The 26,775-nt window shown below is 40.8% G+C and overlaps 1 long non-coding RNA gene across 2 annotated transcripts in view; it reads left to right on the top strand.

Annotated features, from left to right (window-relative positions):
* Positions 1-26,775, top strand: part of LOC114812286 — a 477,687-nt gene that overhangs the window by 363,996 nt on the left and 86,916 nt on the right. For both annotated transcript variants that reach the window (XR_005660006.1, XR_003759949.2), the window contains exon 4: positions 16,888-17,037. This is a non-coding gene — a long non-coding RNA (uncharacterized LOC114812286). The remainder of the gene's footprint in view (positions 1-16,887; positions 17,038-26,775) is intronic.

Raw genomic sequence — 26,775 nt, 5'->3', positions numbered from 1 at the left:
CAAGGGACAACCTGATTACCTTGTATCTACCCCAGCGCTTAGAACAGTGCTTGGCACATAATAAGTTCTTAACAAATACCAACATTATTATCATTATTATTATTAAAATCTTTTCATTTAAATGTTGGCATCCAAAGGAAATCAAAGTCATCATTAATAGTGTTTGCTGATTCCTGTCATAAATGACAGATTAATCTCAGCACAGGCCCAAAGTTTTTTTTACCAAAAACCTGCAAGAAGGAATAGATCACTAGTAGTTTGCACATTATTGTTATTATTATTATGGTATTTGTTAAGTGTTTATATGTGTCTGGCCATGCAATAAGCACTGGGGTGGATACAAGTTAATAATGTTGGAAACAGTCCCTGTTTTACAATGAGGATCACAGTCTCAATCCCCATTTTACAGATGAGGTAACTGAGGCCCAGAGAAGTGTGATGTCACTTGCCCAAGGTCATACAGCAGACAACTAGTGAAGCAGGGATCAGAAGCCATGACCTTCTTATTCTTAGGCCCGTGCTCTATCCACTATGCTCTGCTGACTTATACTAAGCCATGCTACTTCATATTATTAGAGAAGCAACATGGCCTAGTGGATAGAGTGTGGGCCTGGGAGTCAGAAGGACATGGGTAATTTTGGTTCTAACATTTGCCAGCTTTATGGCTTTATGACCTTGAGAAAGTCACTTCTCTGTGCCTCAGCTTCATCGTCTGTAAAATGGGCATTGACTGTGAGGTCTATGTGGGACAGGGACTATGTTCAACCTGATTATCTTTTATCTATCCCAGTGATTAGAATAGTGCCTAGCACATAGTAAGCCCTAAGCAAATACCACAGCTATTATTATTACTTGCCCTCTCTCATCCCTTCAATGGTTACCCATATACCTCCTCATCAAGTAGAAACTTATTGCCATAGGCTTTAAAACACTCAATCACCTTTCCCTCTCCTATCTTACCTTGCTGATTTCCTACTACCACCCAGCACACTCACTTCACTCCTCTAACACCAGCCTACTCACTCTACCTCAATCTCATCCATCTCACCGACAACCACTTACCCATGTCTTGTGCCTGGCCTGGCACTCCCTCGCAATCTTCCTGAAACCACATCTCCTCAAGGAGACCTTCCCCAATTAAGTCCTCATTTCCCCTACTTTCTCTCCTTTTTGCATCACCCTTGAAATTGGATTTGTACCTTTTATTCACCCCACCCTTTATCATCAAGGTGTCAGATAACCACACCTGTTCTGTGTTCTCCACTGTGCATTCAAGTCAGTGGGACAGCAGGCAGAATGAGTTCAGAAGACTCTGCTAGGGTTCTGGTAAGTCTGTACAGTTGTGGGGTTTCCAGCCAATCTACTGACTTCTTCCTATCCATTTGAAGGACAAGAAACCCACTATCACTATTATTATCATCATGATGTTTGGTAATCACTTACTGTGTGACAAACACCATTCTAAGCACTGAGGTAAATATGAGTTAATCAGTTCAGATGCAGCCCCTGTCCCACATTATGCTCACAGTCTAGTTAAGAGGGAGAACAGGCGAATTAAATCCCTATTTTACAGAAGGGGAAACTGATGCACAGAGAAGTTAAGCAAGTGGTCCAAGGTCACACACCAGACAACTGGCAGAGCCAGAATTCGAACCCAGGTCCTGTGACTCCAAGGCCTGTGCTCTTTCCCCTAGGCTACACTGCTCCAATCCAATTCTGTCTGTTGTAACTTAGTGTTCAGCAGTATTACTGAATGAGTAGTGGAGAGATTTATAGCTCTTCCCACTAATACTGCAGATACTTAAAGTCATAAATACCCAAGGTGGGGAGTCTCCAACCCAAGAGCTTCCAAAAAAGGCTGACTTGTTAGTTCCTCAAAGTTCCCCACTCCCAAAAGCCTTCCACTTCCTCTCCCCACTTAAAACCCTGCTTCCTCCCCCCAGAGTCAAAATGAAACCATGTTATCTGTTGACTAACAACGTTCTGGAGTATAGGCAGTCCCTAGAAACACAACCCCTCAAGATTCTGTCAATTTGACCTGGATATTCCAAAATCATAAGCCTACAATAATGATTCCACAGGTCTCCCCCGTGTGTGTGTATTATGATTCTGAATCAGAAGGTCAAAATAACCTCTATCCTGCAATAGATGCTCTAGTAACTTATTGGTTAAGTGTTGAGTCAGTCCCTCAGAAGTGAGATATACAGCTCTGAGTAGGAAAGTCTGATCCTGCCAATTATCTTTGATAATAATTAGGCAGCCATGATCATGGCTTATAGCGTATCTTATGGATTAGTGCCTGGCTGGCAGATTTGATCCTCAATTAACCCCAGATGGTCATTAAATCCTAGGAAAACACCTCAACTCAAGGTTATTATTGCTACGATAAGCAATAAATTCCATAAATTCAAGGGTAAAAGATAACCTTTCTTCGATTCACTTTTATTTTTCCATCCTGTGATTGGTATATAGATACATGCCAGCAACACTGTCTCTATCAACTGCTACCAGTGGCTTACAAATGAGTCAGTTTGGTTTTGCATTTTATTCACTTTGATTGTCTCAGGTGAGAATTGCCCATGGAGCAGGATCTTGTGCTTAGCTCAGAGGGATTGGAGCATTAGAATTCTTAGCTCAAAGGACATTCAAAAAAGGGAAGGAAATGTGATGAATAATTTCAAGATAAAGTAAGTCATCATAGTAAAACCTTAGTCCAGGGGTCTTAACCTGTGGATTAAAAGGGAATAAGAGAAGACTGTAAGCTCACTGTGGGCAGGGAATGTGTCTGTTCATTATATTGTACTCTCCCAAGTGCTTAATACACGGCTCTTCACACTGTAATGGCTCAATAAATATGATTGAATGAACAAATGAATGAAAGATCATGTTTTTACTGTACTTGCAAGGGGATTTTTTTCTTCGGAAGTCAATGGAAGTTGGGTATCCTCTTCCCTACATTCACCCATCACAACTCAGTCTTACCAGCCAGGTTGGGTGATGCTGGCAGCAAAGCAGTATCGTCTTATGTCCAGGTTTAGTCCTGAGCTGGAGCTGAAGAGCCCATCTTCCAGGATATGATAATCACCTCTTCTCCGAGTGTTCCTTGTACCCTGCCTTCAGCCCTTCCCCCTCTGGTCTTGTAGTGAAGAGGCCTTACACTCACAGAGCCATGGGGTGAGTGCAAAGTAGAGGGTGAAGGGAAAAATAATTCAGTTAACTGATGGTATTTATTAAGCACTTATTTGGTGCAGAATACTGTACTAAGCACTTGGGAGAGTACAACAGAGTTGGTAGACATGTTCCCTGCGCACAAGAAGGTTAAAAGAGAAAAAGCTGGAGGCTGATCTTCCTGGCCAATGTGATCCTTTGCTGGCCATGTCCATGAGGGGGTTAAATAAACCTAGGCTATACTCCTCTGAAATTCTTGCTGTTTTCTTTTACCAGATATGGAAACTAAGAGTCCTCCATGAAATGCTTCTCCTCTTGTATTTATTTTTGCTCCCTTTGATCAATAGCACAAATGTTTGTGTTGTCAACCTGTTTCCATCCTTGCTTCCCAGGCTTCCTTAACCAGTGTGTAGGAGGCCTACCTAACTTCCTCCTCACAATTCTCAACTCCTCACTAGCCCCAGACATTCTGGCTTTGACCTGCAATCATCCAGGGCCTTTCCTCTGACTTTGCCTCCTCAAGGGCTCAAGCAGCTTGCTTTACCTCCAACAGTTTACAGGTGACCAACTGCCCTCTTCTGTTCAAAGTCAAATCCCAGGCCCACTCGAACGGTCACCCTAGGGGACGTCTGGCATGGTTAGGAGACCCAGGGGTCTCCTTGTTATTGCTCAAGTGGCCTGGAAAATCCTTATTTACCACATTAGAAAACACGTTATCATTGTTATATAGATTTATATTGGGAAAGGCTTTTAAACTACAGTTTCTAAGAAGTAGCAGTAATATTTACTGGTCATTTGCTGTATGCAGAGCACTGTACTAGACTGTAGGCTCAAGACTGTATGTTCACTGTCTACCACCCCTGTACAGCACAGTGTCCTAATTGTAGTAGGCTCTCAATAAATACCATTGACTGCTTTCTGGAAATTAAACATGGTTTCTGACCATGACGGGCTCACAATCAAAGAATCATGGTATATCCCTATAAGAGAAGTTCATGCTTGTTATTCCCATTTAAAGATGAAGAAACTGTGGCACAGGGAAGTTAAATCACTTAGATATGTAAGCATGTGGAGAAATGGAATTTGCAGCCCCTTGGGAAACATGCACATGCACATGCAGTTGTATGTTCGGGGACACTTTCTGAAGCCTAGGACTTCTTGGTTTGGAGTCTAGTCTTCTGTTTGCCATAAGAAAGCCCTCTAACTATAATTCTGCAAAGACCACATTTCTCTTCCCTAGCTTTGTCCCATATGTAGTATGGAACATCCTATTCTTCCACCAGCATTTCCTTAGGCTGGGTTATAAAATACCCCGTAACCAAAGGCAGACACATTTCCACTCCATCCCGGGGTCTTTTGAATGCTATAAATACTAATTTGTCCTTTTGAATGTTCTAACAGACTGCTTTCCAAGCTCCTAGAAAGTGGAACCCTAGGGCTAGTGCCTCCGCAGTTGTAAAAGTTATGAACCAGTTAGAATCAGATAATACCATCACCTTCAATTTATATAGGACTTTCCTTTTGAGGATCTCAAAAAACATTAAGAATCTTGTTCATCTTCACTTTATTCTTTGATTTGTATAGCTCACAGGACCCTGAGAAATTCATTCGTATTGACTTTTGTCCTGTCCCTGATTGATAGGATTTAACCTCAGCCCCACCTCCCAACTTCCTGCTCTAATCCTTTCCTCTTCTCCCACTCACTTCTGTGCCACTTTGACTTGCTCCCTTTATTTATCCCCTTCCCAGCCCCACAGCACTTATGTACCTATCTGTAATTTATTTATTCATATTAATGTCTGTCTCCTCTAGATTGTAAATTTATTGTGGGCAGGGAAGGTGTCTGTTTATTGTTACATTGTACATAGTAAGCACTCAATAAATTCAATTGAATGAATGATCTCTGGGGTAATAGCTCTAATTTCTGATTCTTGCTGGAGCATGGATTCAGTTATGTGGAGCTGACAGAGATGCTATGGGAAAACAAAACAATACTTCCTCTTAATCACCTTCTCTGTTTGTTCTCACTTCAAATTGCAAAATAGTCACGTAAGCATCCTCAGGATGTTACAAAGCCACCTATGGGCACCATGATATTATAAAAAAGAAAAATAAGAGAATTGTCCTGACATTCATTCATTCAATCATATTCATTGAGCCCTGTACTAAGCGCTTGGAATGTACAATTCGGCAACAGAGATGATCCCTGCCCAACAAGGGGCTCACAGTCTAAAATCACCCTTACATTTGTATTTCCAGCCTTTATTCACCCCTCCCTCAGCCCCATAGCACATAGGTACATATCTGTAATTTATTCATATTAACATTTGTCTCCCCCTCTAAATTGAAAACTCAGTGTGGTCAGGGAACATGTCTAACAACTCAGTTATATTGTACTCTCCCAAATGCTTAGTACAGTGCTCCGCACACAGTAAGTGCTCAATAAATACAATTAATTGATACCTACAAAATGCCCTCCTCCTCCTGTCTTCAAGCCCTGGTCCATTTTTCTCTGACTGTACCTCTGCTTTCTGTTTTGTTTACTTATAGCCCCAATTTGGGCTTTTTAGCCAGGACTTCTTTATTAAAACCAGAATCATGAAATCATCCCTCTGCAGATATATTTGTAAGCAATCTCTGTTTTTGTCTTTAAAGGGCTTGTGCCTAAAAGCTCTCCAAAGCTGGCCCTGGTTGTCAACACCAAAACCTTCTGCATTTAGAGCATCGTGTATACACTGAGGTCAACCCTGACATCAAACATGGTTGGACACCTTATTAAATTGCTGAGTAGAGGCATCTGGTCCCAGAAAGAAATTTTAACTATGAAGCTTTGAGGAGCTGATCATGTATTCACTAAACAAATCAAGTAATTTTTCTTTTAAATTATGGAATATACCTTGATAGTACCTTGGTGGCACATGTCTAGTTATTTTTCCTTTGGGAAAATAGTTGCCCACGGCTCCCTGTTGATAATGTTTAAATGGCTTATGACTATTTCATTTATCTGATTTAGCTATAATGACAAATGTTTTCTTCAAAGAGAAGCAAGCTTTGGCCTTATAATACAGCGACCAAGGCTAAGGAAAGATAAATTTTGGCAAATTTCTGCATGCAGAAGTTAAGAACACTGTAAATCACCAGCTATGGCAATTTGAGAATTACTGTGCTTTGCATTTCATTTTTTTTTTAAAAAAAGCTAGAAACTCAAAGTGCTTCATGGAATAATTTCAATTAAACTTCATAGCACCTCCATGAGATTTACACATGTTATAGCAATGTGGGAAGGCAGAAAACTTTAATGCTGATTTTTAGGTTATTTATCCTAAGGGAATCAGAGTCAGTACTAGGAGTCAGTTAATCAACCAGTGTTACTTACTAAGAGCTTATTTTTTGAAAATCAAGGTGCTTAGCATTTGTGAGACTACAGTGGACATGTTAAACACAGTCCTTACCCACAGGAAGCTTACCATCTAGTGGAAGTCAACCCCAAGAGTCCATACCTCTAGGCCCTTTTTCCATCAATACATTTTCTCCCTTTCTATTCTTTTTTCTGTCCAGAATTTTGGAAGACCAAAGTCAAATCAGCCCTCCCCTTGTACCCAGAGTGAAGAAAAGGAAACATTCAACAATATTTCTCCCACTGATTTTATGGGGGTGGTGAATCTCCAAAGGGGAAACCCTCACAACACAACTTTAAATTCTTCCCCTGCACTGCACCCAGGAAGAGTAGAACAAGTTATACAGATGATTCCCCAGAACTCTTTCAAGTTCTGACAATCAAGAATCAATGTTAGCCAGACGTGGGGTGTATTAGAAAACAATACCCTTTGTTTGCAAATAGCAAATGTATTGGTGGGTTGCTGCTTCCAATGTAATGCCTCCAGAAAACATCATTTAATTTGAGAACAAAACCAGTTGCTTTGTAATTAAATATTGGTTGACTGTTGAAATAGTATTTTGGAGGCGGTAAGGAGCTAAATCTAGCTGCTATCATACTTTCCCAAAATTACACAAACACTAAATGTATAATTAGGGTGGAGAATTGTAGATTTGTGCACTGTAGTGGTAGAAAATTGCAAAGTAGCTACTCCAGTTAAAACAGAAGCTTTGCCAGCATATACGCTGCCTGATGTAACTCTGTAGCACAGATGCTCTCTTCTGCTAGGTCATCATTTTGGGAAAGTGGTTTTGGTTCATGCTATGCTTGACTTCACTAAAATGGCTTTAAATACACAGTACAGTTCCCTTTTTCTGAGGAACCTTGGTCATTCTTGAAAAGACCTGAATTATCCCACCCATGAGTGACATTTCACACTCAAAATGTTTTCCTACTTATCACATTTTCTTTCCACCATCCCTTGAAGAACATGAAAATCTTTCACTTTCTAGGAAACTAAATTGCAAATGGTGACCTAAAACCATTTTCTTAAATGATATAACAAACAGGGGACATTTATTTTTCAACTTATGGATAACCTTCTCCCTAAGGCAATTCACACGAGGTTATACCTGAAGTAAATGATCTCCAGAGGGAAAAAAAAAAGTGAGAAAATGTTAATCAGATTTAAAAACTTTTATCGAACTAGAGGTAGTCAACTTCGATAAAGTTGTAATTGGGAGAAGACAGACATGTCTGAGGCTAAGATGATCATTGAGATGTCTTTTTATCTTTGCACATTTCAGAGTAACTAATATTTCCAATTAGTTCATTCAGGATGCGTATTCATTTCATGTCCCTCTTTTTGGCACATGTGTTTGTAATGACATATTGATTTCAGGTCTAACTCAAAATGGAAAGAAGTGGTCTCTCAGTGGAGCAGGGAGATTTCTCATGAATCAACTCTTTAGGTGATCAGCCTGGAATCGGGATCTCTCTCTTTCTCTTTCTCTCTGAGGATCTGTCAAGGGAATAGATGTCTTTATCGTGGAGAATGAGCTGAATGGACATATGGAAACCAGAGGAGAATAAAAGTGGGGGTGGGAGGGAGAAGGGAGGAGGGAGGAGGATGGGTATTTCTCATCCCCGTTCCGGATCTGATTTTTACTGCTTTACCGGTAACTCTGTCAAAATCCTTTCCCAAGTCTAACACTTTCAGAATGACAACCGTGAGATTCCAGGAAATGTATTTCTAACCGTGCCACTCAGCTCAGCCATCTACCTCCAGCGCTATAGAATCATGGTCTTTATCAATTCTAGTTACGGGCGGGATGTCAGCCCAAATTTTCTTCAAAGATTGGTTCAACTAGTCTTCTCATAAGTGACCTGTTCCATGCTCATGAGTCAGACCCTCAAAAGTATTTCTTACACACCCTCTCTATATAGTGCCCTGAATGTCACAAAGACACAGGATCTGCTCAAGCCCAAGGGCAGCTCTCAGTCTAAAAGGTAAAATGTGTCTGTTTATTGTTATATTGTACTCTCCCAAACACGTAGTACAATACTTTGCACACAGTCAGCACTGAGTAAATAAGATTGAATGAATCACAAAAACCCAGACTCTGCCCAAGCCCAAGAGTAGCTTTCAGTCTAAAAAGCGAAAGAGGGTCCAGCAAATATAGGGTGAGAGGAAACATAAAACAGAAGGAGAGAACATCAGAGAACACAAATTAGAAAACAACATAAAAATATGGATTCCTGCCCATTCATTGCTTGATAAGTGAGCTAGATTATGCTGTTTCTAGGCAGTGGTGAACTCATGGAGGGATGAGATTATTTCAGCTTTCTGTGCTTTCTTTTCTTCAAATGAAGTTGTTTCTTTGGGATTCCCTGCTTTGAACTGAACCCCTGGGGAAAATCCTAGAGGAAAGGCCCATAGAAGTAACAAACTATTTTCAATGTGTTCTCCCAAGTGCTTAATATACAGTGCTCTGCACACTGCAAGCTTGCAGTAAATACTACTTATTGATTTTAATATCTGCGGACCCCCCACCCCCACCCAGTAGATTATAAACTCTTTCAGGGCAGGGACTGTATCTTCCAACTCTACCGCATTTACTGTCCCATGCACTTAGTACAATACTTGGCCCATAGTCAGCATTCAATTTACGATAGATTGATTGGAAAACATCAAATAAAATCAAGTTCTCTTTCTTTAGCAAGCTACAAGGGAGAAGCCATTCTCTCCCTGTCACCAAACCATATTTGTCCTTTGTGTTTGAAAAAGACATCACTCATAGTGAAGTTTACCAGAGAGAGCGAGAGAGAGCAAGAGAGTATGTGTGTCTCTGAAAAAGCCAAGGCAGTCACATTGTTCACAGAAAATGCTGCCCCTTTTGTGTTATGTTTGCAGTGTCTAGCACTGTTTTCTGTTTTTCTTCCTTGTCATTCTTTTTGAAGCTTTCTCTTGAAAAGAACCACTTCTTTCTCAATAGCAGTGCTCCCCAGTGTTCCATCTTCAGCAACTGACTCCCAGTTTTCAGTTGAGAGGGATTATTGTCTGAGCCTTTGTTTTACTGTTAAAACAAGCATCTTCTTATCTCTCTGGCCATTCATTCTTGGTCTCCCGGGCTCCTCCTCCCCCACCCATCCCCTAACTGTAGGGGTTCCTCAAGGGTAGGTTCTTGGTCCCCTTCCGTTCTCCATCTATACTCACTCCCTTGGTGAACTCATTCTGTCCCATGGCTTCAACTATCATCTCTATGCAGATGACACCCAAATCTAGATCTCCCCCACCCCATTCTCTCACCCTCCCTCCAGGATCGTATCTCCTCCTGCCTTCAGGACATCTCCACCTGGATGTCCGCCCGCCAGCTAAAACAACACTTCTAAATCCTCCTCATTTGGAATGCTGAAATTGAGCCTCAGTACTCTTAAGAAAGGGAATAAAGCTGCCTTTTAAATAATCGGTCGTGGGGAATTCACCCAATATGAGGCTCTCTAGCCATAATGTTGGATTAGCACCATTGCACCACTATGATCTGAGAACACTTCATCTGCCCTCCTTGCTTTCAGTTTCCTGATTTTAGCTCTCCATACAGCAGCCCTTTGGGTATGCATCCTGCTCTTACTCATTCTCATATGCAATCCAACGTACCTGTTTTAAGATGAGCATAATTTTGATACTAGGAGTTTTATTACATTTCCCAACTTCAATGTTCATGATCTCAACTTGCCATTTGATGCTAACTAGGGCCAACAAAGATGCTGATGTTTAAGGAACCAATCTGCCAGTCGCAGTCAGATTGCCTGACTAATCCCAGCTCTTCCATTTATGTGTTGTGTGACCTCAGATAGGTCACTTAACTTCTATGTGGCTCAGTTACCTCATCTGCAAAATGGGGGTTAAGACTGTGCACCTCGTGTGGGCCTTCGACTTTGTCCATCCTGAATAGGTTATATTTTACCAAGTGCTTATTACAGTTCCTGACACATAGTTTTTAACAAATGCCATTTAAAAAAAAAGATAATCCACTTCCCTCCCATGCACACACACACAGATTCTTCTCCCTGTTCTATTGTCTCAAGCTTTTTGCCTTCAGGCATATTAATCTGCACAGTCTGGAATAATGGTATTCTGATGGGGACAATGAAAAGCTTTGGGACTTGGGAACCAGAATTCCTGGTTTCTTTTTCTGTATAATCCACTGACTCTTGGGGTCACCTTGGGAGGAGCCACCACCTTGGCTGGAATCTCTTCTTGCTGACTGCAGAAAAAATCAATCAATAGTACTTATTGTATGCAGAACACTGTACTAAGCACTAGGGAGAGTATAACACAACCAAATTAGCAGACATGTTTCCTGCTTATAACAGGCTTGCAGTCAGCCATATTCATTGAACTCTTACTATGTGCAGAGCCTGTACTAAGACCTTGGGAGAGTACAATATAACAGCACATTCCCTACTCTCAACAAGCTGATAGTCTAGATGGGGAAACAGACATTGATATAAATCTAGATATATGAATGTCTCTTTCAATCAATTACCTTTCTTGAGCACTTAATGTCTACAGAACACTATACTAACCACTTTGGAAAATGAAATAAAAGAAAATACAATCCCTGCCTACAGAATGTCTGCAATCCAAAGGGAGAAATAGATATAAGTTAATTTACAAATACAAGAGGGTCTGAGTTGGAAAGAAATAGAGACAGAAATTGATATTGTACTCTCATTCATTCAGCTCACTGAATCGTATTTATTGAGTGCTTACTGTGCAAAACACTGTACTATGTGCTTGGGAGAGTTCAATACAAAAAGAAACAGAAAAATTCCCTTCCCATAACAAGCTTACAGTCTAGAGAGGGGGAGACAGATATTAATATAAATAAATTACAGATATGTACCTAAGCTTAATATAGTTAATACAGCGAGACTGCAGAGAGGAAGAGAGATCAGGGCTGGAGATGTAGATTTGGGTATCATCTGCAAAGAGGTGGTAGACGAAGCCATAGGAGTGAATGAGTTCTCCAAGGGAGTGGGTGTACATGGAGAATAGAAAGGGATCCAGAACTAAATCTTGAGGGCCCCCAACAATTAGGGGGTGGGAAGCAGAGGAGAAACCTACACAAGAGACTGAGAATGAGTGGTCAGAGAGATAAGAGGAGAACAAGCAGAGGACAGAATCGGTGAAGCCAAGGTTGGATAACATTTCCAATAGAAGAGGGTGGTCCACTGAGTCGAAGGCACAGTTTCTGCCCTGCCCAGCTTCTCTGCTTCTCATCCTAATTTCCACATTCCAGATGGAGGTAGGTGGGGAAGAGTTGCTCATAGCAACTCTCATTCTCCCTGAAACAATGTCAGCCATCACGTGAGAATGAGTTCAAGGATCGGCTTGACAAAAATGAGAATCAAGAGTCAGAAAGGCTGGGACTTTTGGGAAATTGAACTTCCCTTTTGGGAGGATTACAGTTATTCAGTTATTTGCACGTGGTGAACTGAGCTTCCTTCTCTGGAGAAATACTCTTATTTTTAATTTGGTGCCCTGTACTCTATATGATTCCCTGTATCCACTCAAACTGAAGCCTTCCCTCTCGGGAGGAATATGCTTACGTGGTTATTCACACGTGGGGAAGCACCTAGCTCCCAGCACCACGAGCATGCAGCAGAACATTCACCTGTCCCATGGCCCCTCATCTAATGCTGTTTCCAGAAACAGAGTGGGCATTGGCGACACGCAGCCAGTTGTCGCAAGTTTCGATCCACTGGCCGCAATATCAGAGGCAGCAGCTATTTAATACCTGACTTCCCAGCCTGTTCAAGCTTCTGGATTCCACTTGACCAATCTCTTCCCCACCCTACGCCTCTATACTTCAAAGTAGCATAGCAGAGTGGATAGACCATGGCCTGGGAGTCAGAAGGACCTGGGTTCTAATCCCAGTCCCGCCACATGTCTGCTGTGTGTCCCTGAGCAAGCCACTTAATTTCTCTGTACCTCAGTTACCTCATCCGTAAAATGGGGATTAAGACTGTGAGCCCCATGTGGGACAGGGACTGTGTCCAATCTAATTAACTTTTATCTACCTCAGTACTTAGAACAGTGCTTGGAACATACTAAGTGCTAAACAAGTGCCATTATTATTGTTACTACTACCTTATTTGATTAGCAAGGGGGAGAAGGATGCCTTCTTCAGCATTCATGGCCTGGGGAATGTGGCGTCTTCAGTTGTGGGGGAGGTATCCTGCCCATGCTCCCGAGTTCCTCCTTACTGGCTCAGGCAGTCATGAGGTAGCATTTTGATCTTGAGGCAGAGGGTGCCCAGTTCATCTTGACACACACAGTTGACATCAGCCATGGATTCTCATTGGACAGACTAGCCCTGCCCTTTCAGCAGCAGCAGTGGGGACTAGGAGCTGTAAAAGGGACCCAGGTGACTCTGGTGTAATGGATAAAGAACGGACCTCAGAGTCAGAAGGTCATGGGTTTTAATCCCGGCTCCACCACTTGTCTGCTGTATGACCTTGGGCAAGTCACTCCATTTCTCTGTGCCTCAGTTCCCTCATCTGTAAAATGGCGATGGAGACTGTGAGCCCTCCAAGGGACAGGGACCACCCAATCTGCTTGTATCCACCCCTGTATTTACTACAGTGCCTGGCACATAGAAAGCACTTAAATAACATAATACTTATTATTACTATAGTCTCCATCTTCAATGTTAGAAATTCCTCCTCTGCTTTTGCAGAGATCTCTTACTAAGCTGAGATGATTCTTGAGTTCCAACACAGACTGACAGTTCATCTGAGGACTCTCACCTCTCACATCTATTTGTCTTGTCTTTGTCAACTTGACTGGGTGTTAGAATCCCTTGTCTTTGGCTATACTGTGAACCCCATGTGGTATGATCTATTAGACTGGCATTCACCCTAGCATTTAGCACAGTACTTGCCATATAATAAACACTTAATGAATTCCAAAATGAACTGACAAAACACAAGGAAGACATGGATCTTTCACTCAAGTAGTTTACATTCTAAGACCTTATCTTGATTTCCTACTACATCCCAGCCCACAGCCAAGACACACACTCGACTCCTTAGCACCAGCTTACCCACTGTGTCCCAATTTTCTTTATTTTGCCAAGGACCCCTTTCCCACATCTTCCTCCTAACCTAAAATTCTCTCCCCCTCCATATTTGTAAGATCACCTCTCTCCTCACCTTCAAAGCATTATTAAGGTCACATCTCCTCCAAGAGACCTTCCCTGATTAAGCTCTCTTTTCTCTGGTTTGGACTCCCTTCTGTGTTATCCATGCACTTGATCTGGGACCTTTGGGCATTTGATATTTACCCCACTACCAACCCCTCAGAATTTATGTACATATCTTTAAATTACATATTATAAATTATTTATATTAATGTCTGTCTCTCCTTTTAGACTGTAAGCTCATTATGGACAGGGAACATTTCTGCTAATTCTGTTGTATTGTAATAATAATAATGATGGTATTTGCTAAGTGCTATGGGCCAAACACTATTCTAAGCACTGGGGTAGATACAAGGTAATCAGGTTGTCATACATGGGGCTCACAGTCTTAATCCCCATTTTACAGATGAGGTAACTGAGGCACAGAGAAGTTGAGTGACTTGCCCAAAATCACACAGCTGACAAGTGATGGAGTCAGGATTAGAACCCACAACCTCTGACTCACAGGCCTGGGCTCTTTTCACTAAGCCACACTGCTTCTCTAATTGTAGTCTCTTAAACACTGGTACAGTGCTCTGCACATAGTAAGTGCTCAATAAATACCAGTGATTGATAAGACCAGCTATCTTTTACAGTACTTTTTAAGAAATTGTTTAAGTTACAATCACTGTTCCAATTATTAGGGTAGATACAAGTTAATCAGGTTGGACACAGTTCTGTCCCACATGGGGCTCGTAATCCAAGTGGGAGGGATCCAGTTGATTGAGATCTAGGTGAAAACATTTTTTTCTGAGGTCTTCAAATTTTAGGGGAATGGAGTAAGAGGAAAAGGAAACAAATTAACAAAAAAACAAGGGGGAACAACCTAGAAATACTGCCCCGATTGATTCCAACATTGATAGAAATGGTTCAGACACTGTTCTCTCAAGCCTTTCACATTATAATAATGCTTAAACAAATGCTTAACAAATGCTTAACAAATGCTATCATTATGTGACAAGTACTGTTCTAAGTGCTGGGGTAGATACAAGGAAATCAGGTTGTCCCATGTGGGGCTCAAAATCTTAATCCCCATTTTACAGATGAGGTAACAGGCACAGGGAAGTCAAGTGACTTACCCAAAGTCACACAGTTGACAGGTGGCAGAACCAGCATTAAAACCCACAACCTCTGACTCTCAAGCTTCTTTCCACTGAGTCAAGCTGCTTCTGCCAAAGGCAAAAATGAAAAGTAACATTTTAGTGCTGATTTTTGTGGGACAATGTTCCAGAGAGATTTGTTGATATAGGTCTTACAACCCCATTGAAGAGGAGGTGATCATTAATGGGGATAGAAATGGGAAATTGGCACATTTTTCTAACCCTAAATTTCTGCATTGTGGTAGGTAAAATGACTATTTTGAATCAAAGGTATTTCATACCTTTTTTAATGCTACTGTCTTTTGTTGAAAGTTAATTTTTAAGAGGGAGGGTAAGGTTAGAATTTATAATAATTAATAGCATGGTAGATGGGGATTGGGCACAAGGGATGAAAGAATAGTGAAAATGGCCTGTGGTTTAAATACTGATGCCAGAATTGCCAGGGTTGGATGTTGCATTGATTGTGAGCTTCCATGTACATGTGCAAACAATCACACATGCTCTGACCTTTTCTGTCTCTCCAGCTTAGATTACTCCAATGAGATTTTAGCAGAGTCTTAAGAAGCAGGTCAGAAGTTAGAGTCAAAAGAAACTATGCCTGCTCTCAAGGAGATTAAAATCTAATAGTAGGAGGCAGACTAAAATGAATTACTGCTAGGAGGTAGCAAATTCATATATGTATATGAATATATGTATATATATGGAGAGAAGTGGAATGGTTTCCAAGTGCTGAAGAAGAGAGGATTCTAGAGCACAGGTGACATGAAACTGTTCCACATCACATGCATGTAAAGATGTTCCCTACCACTCTTGTGAAATGGCTGCCTACAGTAGTCAATGCTATTTTTTTCTTTCTTTTGGTGGCCCAAAGTGCTCCAAATCGCTGGTCCAAAGCACATACCCCCATTTCTGAATCCCACATACTAGGCTGATCTGTCTCCCAACTCTATTCTCCCATCTGATGGTCTTTGAAGTTTCACTTTATTAGTTCTGGATACTATAAGGTCTTGTGTGAAGGAATCATGTTTAACTACTCTATTATACTTTCCCCAAGTGATTAGTACAGTCTTCTGTACACAGTAATTGCTCAGTAAATACCACTGATTAATAGGTCTTTAAAGTGTTTCTTTGGTCCTATTTTCCTTTGACCACTCCTTTTTAGCTTCCCACAGAGTAGTGGCTTGAGTATACTGCTGGCATACATCCCAGCCAGTGAAGATGTGCTAACACAAATTGCTTTAATGCTGGTGGTCTCTATTCCAGGACTTCTTAGTTAGTGACCCTTCCTTACTATTTTATTTTAGAATGTGTAGCAAAGATATGGTCCTAACCCTTAAGGAGCTTAATGTCTTGATTAGAATCAGGACAGTTACATATAGTCACTCCCACTACCCTAATGATGTAAAGGGGAGTGGAGAGCAAGGTGCCTAGCAGTCTGGATAAACTCATGACTTTAAGATGTAATTTTAAAGAAGAGAAACAAAAAGAATTTGTAAGAATGGTTTATTTAGAATGAATTAAATTTCACACTAATGTCAATATAAATGCAAACTAAAAACCCAGCTGGACCTGAATGTCTAGGAAAATAATTTGTTATTCCTCTTAAAGTCCTCAGATTTGCATTAATCCAGTCACTGGTAACACAGGGCTTTTTGTTGTTGTTTTTTCCCCTTCAGTCATTGTTCATTTTAAATAGTTTTAACAGCTCAGGAAGTATTCATGAATTCAAGTTTCCTCACTCTCCTAATCATGTTGTCGGCTTAAAATTCACATTTAATTAACCTCTTCACCCAAGGCATAAATCAATAATAAAACTCCAAATGCTTACCATTTCGATAGTGATTTTCATTTGGAAAGAAACTGTTGAAAATTAGGCATTAGGATGCCTGCAGGAAAGTCGTGAACTGGTTATGCAGAGTGCAGCCCAGCTAACAGGCAAACTGTGATAATGAATGGCCTGGATAAGAGATAGGAAATCCATTCTTTCTGGTTGCAGAGCCCATCATGTGTTCAAGACTGGTCCAGAAAAAAGAAGGAAAGAAAGAAAAAAAAAAAAAACCTGATCCAGAAAAGTAATCACTCAGAGGAATGCTGACAAGTAAAAAAATAGAAGGGATGCACTATGCCACCCTCTGAAAGTCTTGGGGTAAGTGAATGGATTAAGGTTTTCATCCCACAGGAGAAAAAAATGGATCTCAGAGCTCTGAACCTGCCTAAGAAAAACATAAAAGCAGTTTTACATCATTTAATTTACTTAGATCTTTGCTTAATGGGTAACACTGAGTGGGGGTGTCTATAGTATGGGGCAGGGGAAGGGGGCGGGGGGGTGGTACTCTGCCTGGGCTTTCAGACATTTTACTTTAGTGACTGACCCTGATAGAAACACTTTATGGCTAATTGCATTTGGGGAATGCCAGTAGGAAGAAGGATTATGAACACCAAAACATTTTCAGAAACACTTTGCTCCTTGTGACTTCATTTGGAAATTTTGTTTGTTTAGTTTGGTACTATTTTACCCAGGCCTAAAAATTGGAGGACCTGTGTTATACTCCTACTCTGTCACTTGGTTGCTGTGTAACCTTGGGAAAATCACTTAACTTCTTGTGTCTCAGATTCCTTTTCTGCAAAATGGAGAATACTTGACCTCTTTCCTACTTAAATTGTGAGCCTCATATGACAGGGACTGATCCCAACCTGGTTATCTTATATCTATCCCAGCACTTAGAATAGTGGCTGACACAAACCACACCCTTAGAAAGTAACACTAATTATATTATTACCATAAAAATGTCAAGTCAGAGTTAAATGGCATGTGGGAAGCAGCACTGATTCAGGTTGAGGCCTGGAAATCTACAAGTCTACTCTTGATGTTGTCACTGACAATGTGTAACTCTGAGCAAGACGTTTCATTGCTCTAGGCCTTGATTTCTCCATCCTTAATATAGGGAGAAAAATCAGTACGTCTCCTCTGCTTCCCAGGAATAGTATGAATGCAATGTATCACTTTATAATTTCATGAAAAGACCACAAAATATCCTGTGGGAAAAACAAGTTTGGATTTCTTACAAGAAAGATCCCAGTAAAACGCAAGGGAGGATGATGGCATTCCACTTGAAAAGCATCCAGATCCATACTTAGAAGTGACACTAGAGCAAAATGGCTAGTACACAATCAAGAACAAAGAAATGCTCTAGGACATAATATTGCTGAGTGTGCAATGAAAGTATAGTTTGTGCCCATTCTTGCCAGGGTGCCTCCCTGACTCACTTCTCAGGATCCATTATTTAAAAAGGAGATGGGCTTTTGTTTGCCTCAAAGTCAGCTCAAACAAATAATAATAATAATGAATACTTTTGCTATTTGTTAAAATGTTACTGCGTGCTAAGAACGGGGGGGGGTTACAAATCAGATCCATCAATCAATCAGTGGTATTTATTAAGTGCTTACTATGCACAGAACATTGTACTTAGCATTTGGAAAAGTAAAATACAATAGAATTAGTAGGCATGTTCCCTGCCCACAAGGAGCGTACATTCTACAGGGGGACACAGACATTAAATTAAATTGATTTATAAGATAAATGAATACAGAATTAAACATACAAAATTTAAAAAAAAATCAAATCAGGCATAGTTCCTATCCCACAATTTGAGGAGGAGGGAAATACTTATTTTACAAGTAGGAAACTGAGGCACCAAGAAATTAATCAACTTGCTCAAGATCACACAACAGATAAGTGGCTAAACTGGGATTAGAACCCATGGTGGACTCAGTCCTATGCTGTCCCCAGGAGACCACACTACTTCTCTTCAGCTTCAAGTTCCCCAGAGTACAGTTGTTTCAATGTGACAGTGCAGGTCATATTGGTCTATTTGATTCAAAGTAGGTCCTCTACTTCTAAGCTGCCTCTCCAAAACAAGTATTTTGTTGGATGGAGCTAAAAAGAAGAGTGATGCAGTAGACACAAAGAAGCTTTCACTCTCTAATCCATCTCCCCACTTTCCAGTGCTTACTTTCAAGTCCCTTTCCAGAACTTTCTAGCCTGAACAAAGAACCCCCCAACCTGGTTCCACTCCTGGTCAATGTTACCCTTAATCTGATTCCAACACCCTTCTAGTTAGTTGTGCTATATTCTAATCCCTACTCTGCCATTGTGTGACCTTGGACAATACTTCAGTTATCTCATCTGTAAAATGGGGATTAAAACTATGAATCTCATGTGGGACAGGGGCTGTGTCCAACCTGATTACCTAGTATCTACCCCAGTGCTTAGAACAGTGTTTGGCTGATAGTGAGCACTTAAATACCATAATAATAATAATTATTATTAAGTATGCTGTACCAAATACTGTGCTAAAATTGTTGCAGATACAAGAGAATCAGATCAATCCCTGTACCCTGTAGGACTCACAGTCTAAGAGGGAGGGAGAGAGAACTGGTATCTTACTTCATTTTGCAAATGAGGAACCTGAGGCCCAGAGAGGTTAAATTATTTCTCCAAGGTCACACAGCAGTCAATGGCAGATTTCAATCTAGAACCCTGGTCTTTTGACTCCCAATTCCAGGCCCTTTCCATTACCTCTTTAGTTCCAGTTTGAGGATTTTATGCTTCTGTAATTTGCTGATTATTATGAGGAATCAGTTCATTCATTCAATCTTATTTATTGAGCACTTACTGTGTGCAGAGCAGTGTACTAAGCACTTGGAAAGTACAATTCAACAACAAATAGAGACAACCCCTGCCCACAACGGGTTCATAGTCTATAATGGGGGAGACAGACATCAAAATAAGTATATAGACACCAATAGCATCAATATAAATAAATAGAATTATAGTTCTACCACCGTATGGGACCCTCACCCTAAACCTTCAGCCGACCACTTACTTTGGAAAATCTGGGGCTCTCACCTCTTCAGAATGTTCCTTATTTAAGATTTATGGAGATAACTGCTGTACTCTTTCCGACCTTCTTTGGGTGGGTGGGGGGATGAAAATTGAGTGGGAAAGAGAAGGAATTTCTCACTTCCCCACACTTCATATATTGCACCTTTGTAAATAGAAAGAGAATATTTACCCATTCAAAAGTCTGTACCAATCCCCAAATTTGCCAGTCCATTATTTTTTTTCTGGAGTAAAATGAATGAAATTAGCATTCTATATTACTTTCCTTAGTAGAGTGACTGGTAGCTGTTCCCAAGATCCAGTCTGTGGTTTGAAGACTCATCTGAGTTTGACAAAAGTTATATGATCTTCACCCAGAAAGGCGCTAGGGAAGATCAAAAATATAATTATGACTCACTGAAGCTCTCTCTGCAGGATGATCAATTTTGGCTCCGTCAGCTTCTTTCTCAGAACTGCTAATTGGGAGAACTTCCAAATATTAATCAGGGACATGGCTATGTTTAGGGCAAGCACACCTATCACTAAGGGGGATTTAGCACATTCTGCCTTCTGGGTTGCAATGGGAATAGTCAAATTATTTAACCCACATGGAAATTAATCAGTTTCTGGTGGAAAAAAAAAGTTGGACTTCCAGTAGAACAGTAATATGGTGATCTTTGGGGATGCTCCTGCTGAGGAGAAAAATCCTTTATTGGACTGACTTTAAAATGGCTTGATTTATTACTGAACTAGGTTGGTCCCCTGAAATAATAATTAATGCTAATTGAATAAATAATTAGGAGTCAGTGACAATTTTAATTAGACATGAAGACATTAGAAGGAGGTCATTTTGGGAAGAGACATGCTTTGATTCTGAAGGTCTTTTTCCCTTTTTTTTTTTTTTTAAAGTCCTAAACTCTGAGTGCCGAGGATAAAGTAGTTCTCTTACATTGTGTTTCCTCATTCTAGATCCACTTCCCACCTACCCAGTTCTTCTCTTGAGTTAATGGTACCCCCTTCTGGTGGTGTCCGGACCTTTGTAGCAGAAACTGATTTCTGTGAGTTGGAAACTGGGGTAGGTGATGAGGAAGGTGACTTCAGACATTTACCTACATCAGAGTCATTTCTTTCCTCTCCCAGAGCCTCGTAAACACAGCTACAACTTCTTATTCTAGCTGGGTGCTTTCAAATTTTTAGCTGTTTCTCCTAAATGTCATAATAATAATAATGTTGGTATTTGTTAAGCGCTTACTATGTGCTGAGCACTGTTCTAAGCGCTGGGGTAGACACAGGGGAATCAGGTTGTCCCACGTGGGGCTCACAGTCTTCATCCCCATTTTAGAGATGAGGGAACTGAGGCACAGAGAAGTTAAGTGACTTGCCCACAGTCACACAGCTGACAAGTGGCAGAGCTGGGATTCGAACTCATGACCTCTGACTCCAAAGCCCATGCTCTTTCCACTGAGCCACGCTGCTTCTCTATGTCACTTATGTCATCATAAGTTGGTCACAGGCCACAGTTATCCCCACCTTGAAAGCCCTTCTAAAATCCTTCCTCCTCTAGGAGGTTTACCCAGATTGATTTTTCTGCTCTCCAGGTCATTCCCTGTTGACTCCCACCTTAGAACTTTTGCACCACCTCTGGACTTAGGCTTTTATAACCACTAAAAGTAGTTCTGCACCTATCAACTAACGTATTTTACTATTTAAGCACTTACAGGAAATATGTCCAACCTTTCATTCATTCAATTGTTTATATTGAGTGCTTACTGTGTGCAGAGCACCGTACTAAGCACTTGGGAGAGTGCAATACAACAGTAAACAGTCACATTCTTGTATCTCCCCCAGAGCTTAGTACAGTCCCTAGTACACAGTAAGCACTTAACAAGTACCATTTACTGCTGTGTATATCCATTTTGCTATTCTTTCTCTCCCATCTTTAAATTATTTTGTATCTTTCTTGTGATTGCACATCACTTGAGAGCATGAATCATATCTTTAAAAACTATAATAATAATAATAATAATGTTGGTATTTGTTAAGCGCTTACTATGTGCTGAGCACTGTTCTAAGCGCTGGGGTAGACACAGGGGAATCAGGTTGTCCCACATGGGACTCACAGTCTTAATCCCCATTTTACAGATGAGGTAACTGAGGCACCGAGAAGTTAAGTGACTTGCCCACAGTCACACAACTGACAGGTGGTGGAGTCGGAATTCGAACCCATGACATCTGACTCCAAAGCCCATGCTCTTTCCACTGAGCCATGCTGCTTCTCTTTTGCACTCAAACACTTACTACTATTGCACTCAAACACTTACTACTGTGTCTAAACAGAGTTAGTGTTCAATAAACACTATTGATGAATTAACTAATTGATAGTTGCTGTGGTGTCAAAAGGAGCAAAGATCTACAAGTCTTAGTAACTTGCCTGATATTACTATATAAGAATATATCCCTTGACATTAGCTGCAAAATTAACTGGGAGAGAGTTTACTATTAGAAACTAGAGAAGTCTGAAATTGAAAAATATTAGCACAGTAAGGATTGAACCAGGGTCACTAAGGCTCTCTGTCAAGAGGTACAAGAAACAGAAGTCTCTGATGAGGAAGAGAGTTTCTTGCAGGCAGGGATCATATCTCCCAATTGTATCATACTCTCTCAAGTGTTTAGAACAGTGGTCTGCACTAAATAGGAGGAGAGGCTGTTGGCTGATTTCCAAGCAACCCAGGCCAACTCCTTGCTGATATAGGACTCTTTGTTTTCTGAAGAATCACCAACTCAGCCAAACCAGTGGGGTTGGCAGCTGGGAGACAGATGTGCTGAGGTGATATCAGTGAGGGGAGGAGCTGGCAATAAGGTGATGGTCTAGGCCCCCAAACCTCAGAATCAAGATCTGATCAACCCACCCTTCCCCTGATACCAGAAACTGCAATGTTGCTGACATTCATTCTAAAGTTTATCTAAAGTTTACATAGAACTGCTATTTTTCTCAACTACACCTGCAGCCCATTTAACTCCACTGTTTGTAGTGCTAAATGGAAGTAATATTTAAACATTAAGTTCTGGATAGATTTTCTTTCTATGTCTGAGGGCATCTCCCTTATCTTCTCCCTCTACTGTCCTACGCTGAAGCAGAACAAAAATGGGACCATGTGGAAGTGGGCAATTGTAATTTTAAATATCCCTCATCTAATCTTGCCTGGAATACAACAGCCATGTGTTAATCCCCTTTTTCTTTTCTTTTCCAGGGAAAATATTTGGTTTTAATTCATTCAAACACCGCCCCCACCTGCAACACACACACACACACACACACACACACAATTCCCCACCCCCACCCCACTCCCGGCAGCCAACTTCCCTGCAAATCTGCCTGAAATCATGAAATAAACAGAATGCTTACAGTACATTCATGCTGTTAGAGAGCCACTGACCTTGGGGATAGTGCCTGGACCTCTCACTCAGAGTCTTTCTTTCTGGTTACCTCCAAGGTCAATGGAAGGCTAGAACCTCAATGATATCATGCCTAGATGTAATAGCCTGGCCATTCAGATCTCAAAGAACAGTTAAGGTCTCATTTTCTCAGACTGGAGAGTGATAGTGTACTGCAATAGATTGTGTTTTGAAAGCTTTTCTGGAAGAGACACCCTCACAACGTATATAACTCGGGTCTTTGCTCTTTATCGGTTGTATAAGAAGAGTTATTTAGTGGCTTTTTTTTAAAGATTCTGCACTGAAGTCTCCTTATTCTCCATTGTCAGTTTGAAGTTGCTCAGGTTTTTGATACATATAACACGTCAGGAAATCATTTCTGTGGGAAGCAAATCCTGTAAAAAAAAATGAGAAATGAAGGGCATTCTAGCATATATTTCATTTACTGAGGAGCAAAAGAGACATTCAAAGTAATGGTATTTTAATCATTCAATCATATTTATTGAGTGTATACTGTGTGCAGGGCACTGTACTAAGTGCATGGGAGAGTACAACATAACAGAGTTGGTAGATATGTTTCCTGACCACAATGAGCTCACAGCCTAGAGGAGGAGAGAGACATTAATAATAAATTATAAATGTGTACATAAGTGCTGTGGGGCTAAAGGAGAAATGAATAAAGGATGAAAATCCAAGTACAAAGATGATAAAGAAGGGAGTGGGAGAAGAGTAAATGAGGCTCTAGTGGGAAAAGAGGAAATGAGGGCCTAATAGAGAAGGCCTCTTGAAGGAGATGTGCCTTTAATAAGAATTTGAAGGTGGGGCGAGTGATTGATTGCCTATCAGATATGAAGAGGGAGGGTGTTACAGGGCAGAGACAGGATGTGGGCTAGAGAGGTAGGCGGCATGATAGACAAGATTGAGGTACTAGAGGAGTGAAATGTGTAGGCGGGGTTGTAGTAGGAAAGCCGTGAGGTAAGGTAGGAAGGGGCAAGGTGATTGCTTTAAAGAGATCTTTTTTCATTAAGTCCTCAAAGTGGAATCAATGCATGGAGGTCCATATAGTTGTATGGACCAAACTCCCATCTTTTTGTTTAAGATCATTTTTAGGAGCCTGCAAAAGAGATTTAGTTCCTACACTAAGATTTTGAGGTTTTGTTGTTGTGAATTTTCCCAAAAGATGAATCTCATTTGACCAACCACTGGATCTAACAGAGATCAAATCACTCCCTTGGCAGGTGCTGAAAAAGGGCTGGGTAAGAAAACCATCAGGAGTTGAGGAGATTTTGGAAGATAGCTCTTATAGAGTGAGGGGAAAGGAGAAGGGAGGGTAGAGGAATGAACCAGTAGGAGCCTAAGGGGAAATAAAACAAGAGAAAGAAAGTTTGCTTCCCAGAGAAAGGGATTTATCTGGAAACTTAACTCTCAATCCTGGCATTTCTAAAGGATAGAGAAGACTTTTCTCTCTACTTGGTGCCTCAACAGGCAAGCATTTATTTCTGACAGCATGGCCCTCTCTTCCAAGAAAACCCTGTGGGATTGACTCACAGAAATACTGACCAAGTCTGTACAGGTCAAACCTAATGCCAGTTTGAAAAAAATCCTGCAGATTATAATGCTTTTTCAGGTCCCTAAAAAAGCTGTCACTAGTTAAGAATATACATTCCTCCAATTATTCTTTGTTGTTATTGTCTCAAGCACTTTGTACAGTGCTCTGCACATAGTAAGCGCTCAATAAATACTATTGAATGAATAAGGAGCAGCATGGCCTAGCAGCAAGAGCACGGTCTTGGGAGTCAGAGGTCATGGGTTCTAATCCTAGTTTCGCCACTTGTCTGCTCTGTGACCTTGGACAGGTCACTTAACTTCTCTGTGCCTCAGTTATCTCATCTGTAAAATGGGACTTGAGACTGTGAGCCCCACGTTGGACAATCTGATTACCTTGCATTTACCCCAGTGCTTAGAAGTGCTTACAAAACACCATAATTATTATTATATTATTATTATTATAAACTGGATTGGGCTGAAATGATAATCTGACATTGCTTACTTTCTCTTTTTTATGGTATTTGTTAAGAATTTACTGTGTGCCAGGAACTGTACTAAGCACTCAGGTAGATATGAAATAATTGAGTAGGACATAGTTCCTGTGCCTTATAGGGCTCACAGTGTTAATCCCAATTTTGCAGATGAGATAAGTGAGGCACAGAGAAGTTAAGTGACCTGCCTAAGGTCACACAGTCAAAGAGTAGAACTGGCATTAGAACTCAGGTCCTCTGATTCCCAGGCCAAGCTCAATCCATTTGGGCAATGCTGCTTCTAATTGAATGTCTAAGACTGTCTACTTGAGACACCTATTTTTATGATCCCATCGGTGAATATTTTCAAGGAAAAAATATTCAATATTTTGTCTGCTTGCAGAGCAGGAGCTGCTGAGAAATGGGATAAAAGTGGAGGACCTCAACTTTTCATGACCTGCATTACCATGCATCATAGTCATTGATTTAGACATAAATATAGGTACAAACTTTAAATGATTCAAGCCTTCTAACTACTCTTCCTTACTTCTTCACCTTGAAGCCAGCAGCTTTCGCAACCTTCTTGAGTGGCAGAACCACCTGCCTATGGTTCTTAGACTGGGCCTTCCTCCTCAAAACTGTCATGCTACTTTAAGGAGTGGGAAGTTCATATAAAGCCATCTGGTTCTGGGGAGTTGGATGCAATAGAGCATCAGTGTTTATAATAGTAATAATTATTATGGTATTTGTTAAGCACTTACTATGTGCAAGGCACCGTACTAAGCAATGGGGTGGATAAAAACAAATCGGGTTGAACATGGTCCCTGTCCCACACAGGGCTCACACTCTTCATCCCCGTTTTACAGATGAGGTAACAGGCACAGAAAAGTGAAGTGGCTTGCCCAAGGCCACACAGCAGACAAGTGGTGGATCCGGGATTGGAACCCATGACCTTCTGACTCCCAGGCCCATGCTCTATCCACTACTGCTTCTGCCATACTGCTTCTATTACAAGTTCTTCACACGAAAATATCACTATTTGGAGAGCAGTTTTATAAATTCCTAGACTTTCTCTGATGACATTGGTCTAGTATCCCAGAAGTGGAATTTTGCCTTATTGCCCTCTTTCTTCCATGGTCTCTTATCCTACTGTACTTATGGAATATTCCTCTCCCTAGAAGCACCTTACGACCTTTCCCTAACAAAAAAGCAAATAGATCTGTGTCTACACCTCCGGTCAGCTTGCCATATTTCCAACCCAGAGTACTTTTTTCTAAGGAGGTCAAGGCCCATGACAGATATTGGTTCATTTATTATCACTTATGCTCTAGACTGTTAGCTCATCATGTGCAGAGAACACTTCTACCAGCTGTTAATAGTACACTCACCCAAGTGCTCAGTACAGTACTCTGCAGGCAGTAAGCACTCAGTAAAACAGTTGATTGATTTGGCATCTTTGTGGAAAATATACAGGTTAAGTAATGCCCTTACCATTTCACAGTACAGATAAGTGGAGTAGAGTGTTTAAATAATCTGTCTCTAGACTATA

This window comes from Ornithorhynchus anatinus, chromosome 5 (genome assembly GCF_004115215.2).
Source record: "Ornithorhynchus anatinus isolate Pmale09 chromosome 5, mOrnAna1.pri.v4, whole genome shotgun sequence".
Taxonomy (NCBI): Eukaryota; Metazoa; Chordata; class Mammalia; order Monotremata; family Ornithorhynchidae; genus Ornithorhynchus; species Ornithorhynchus anatinus.
The sequence above is the reverse complement of the archived record's forward strand: the minus strand, read 5'-3'. Positions and strand labels throughout refer to the sequence as shown.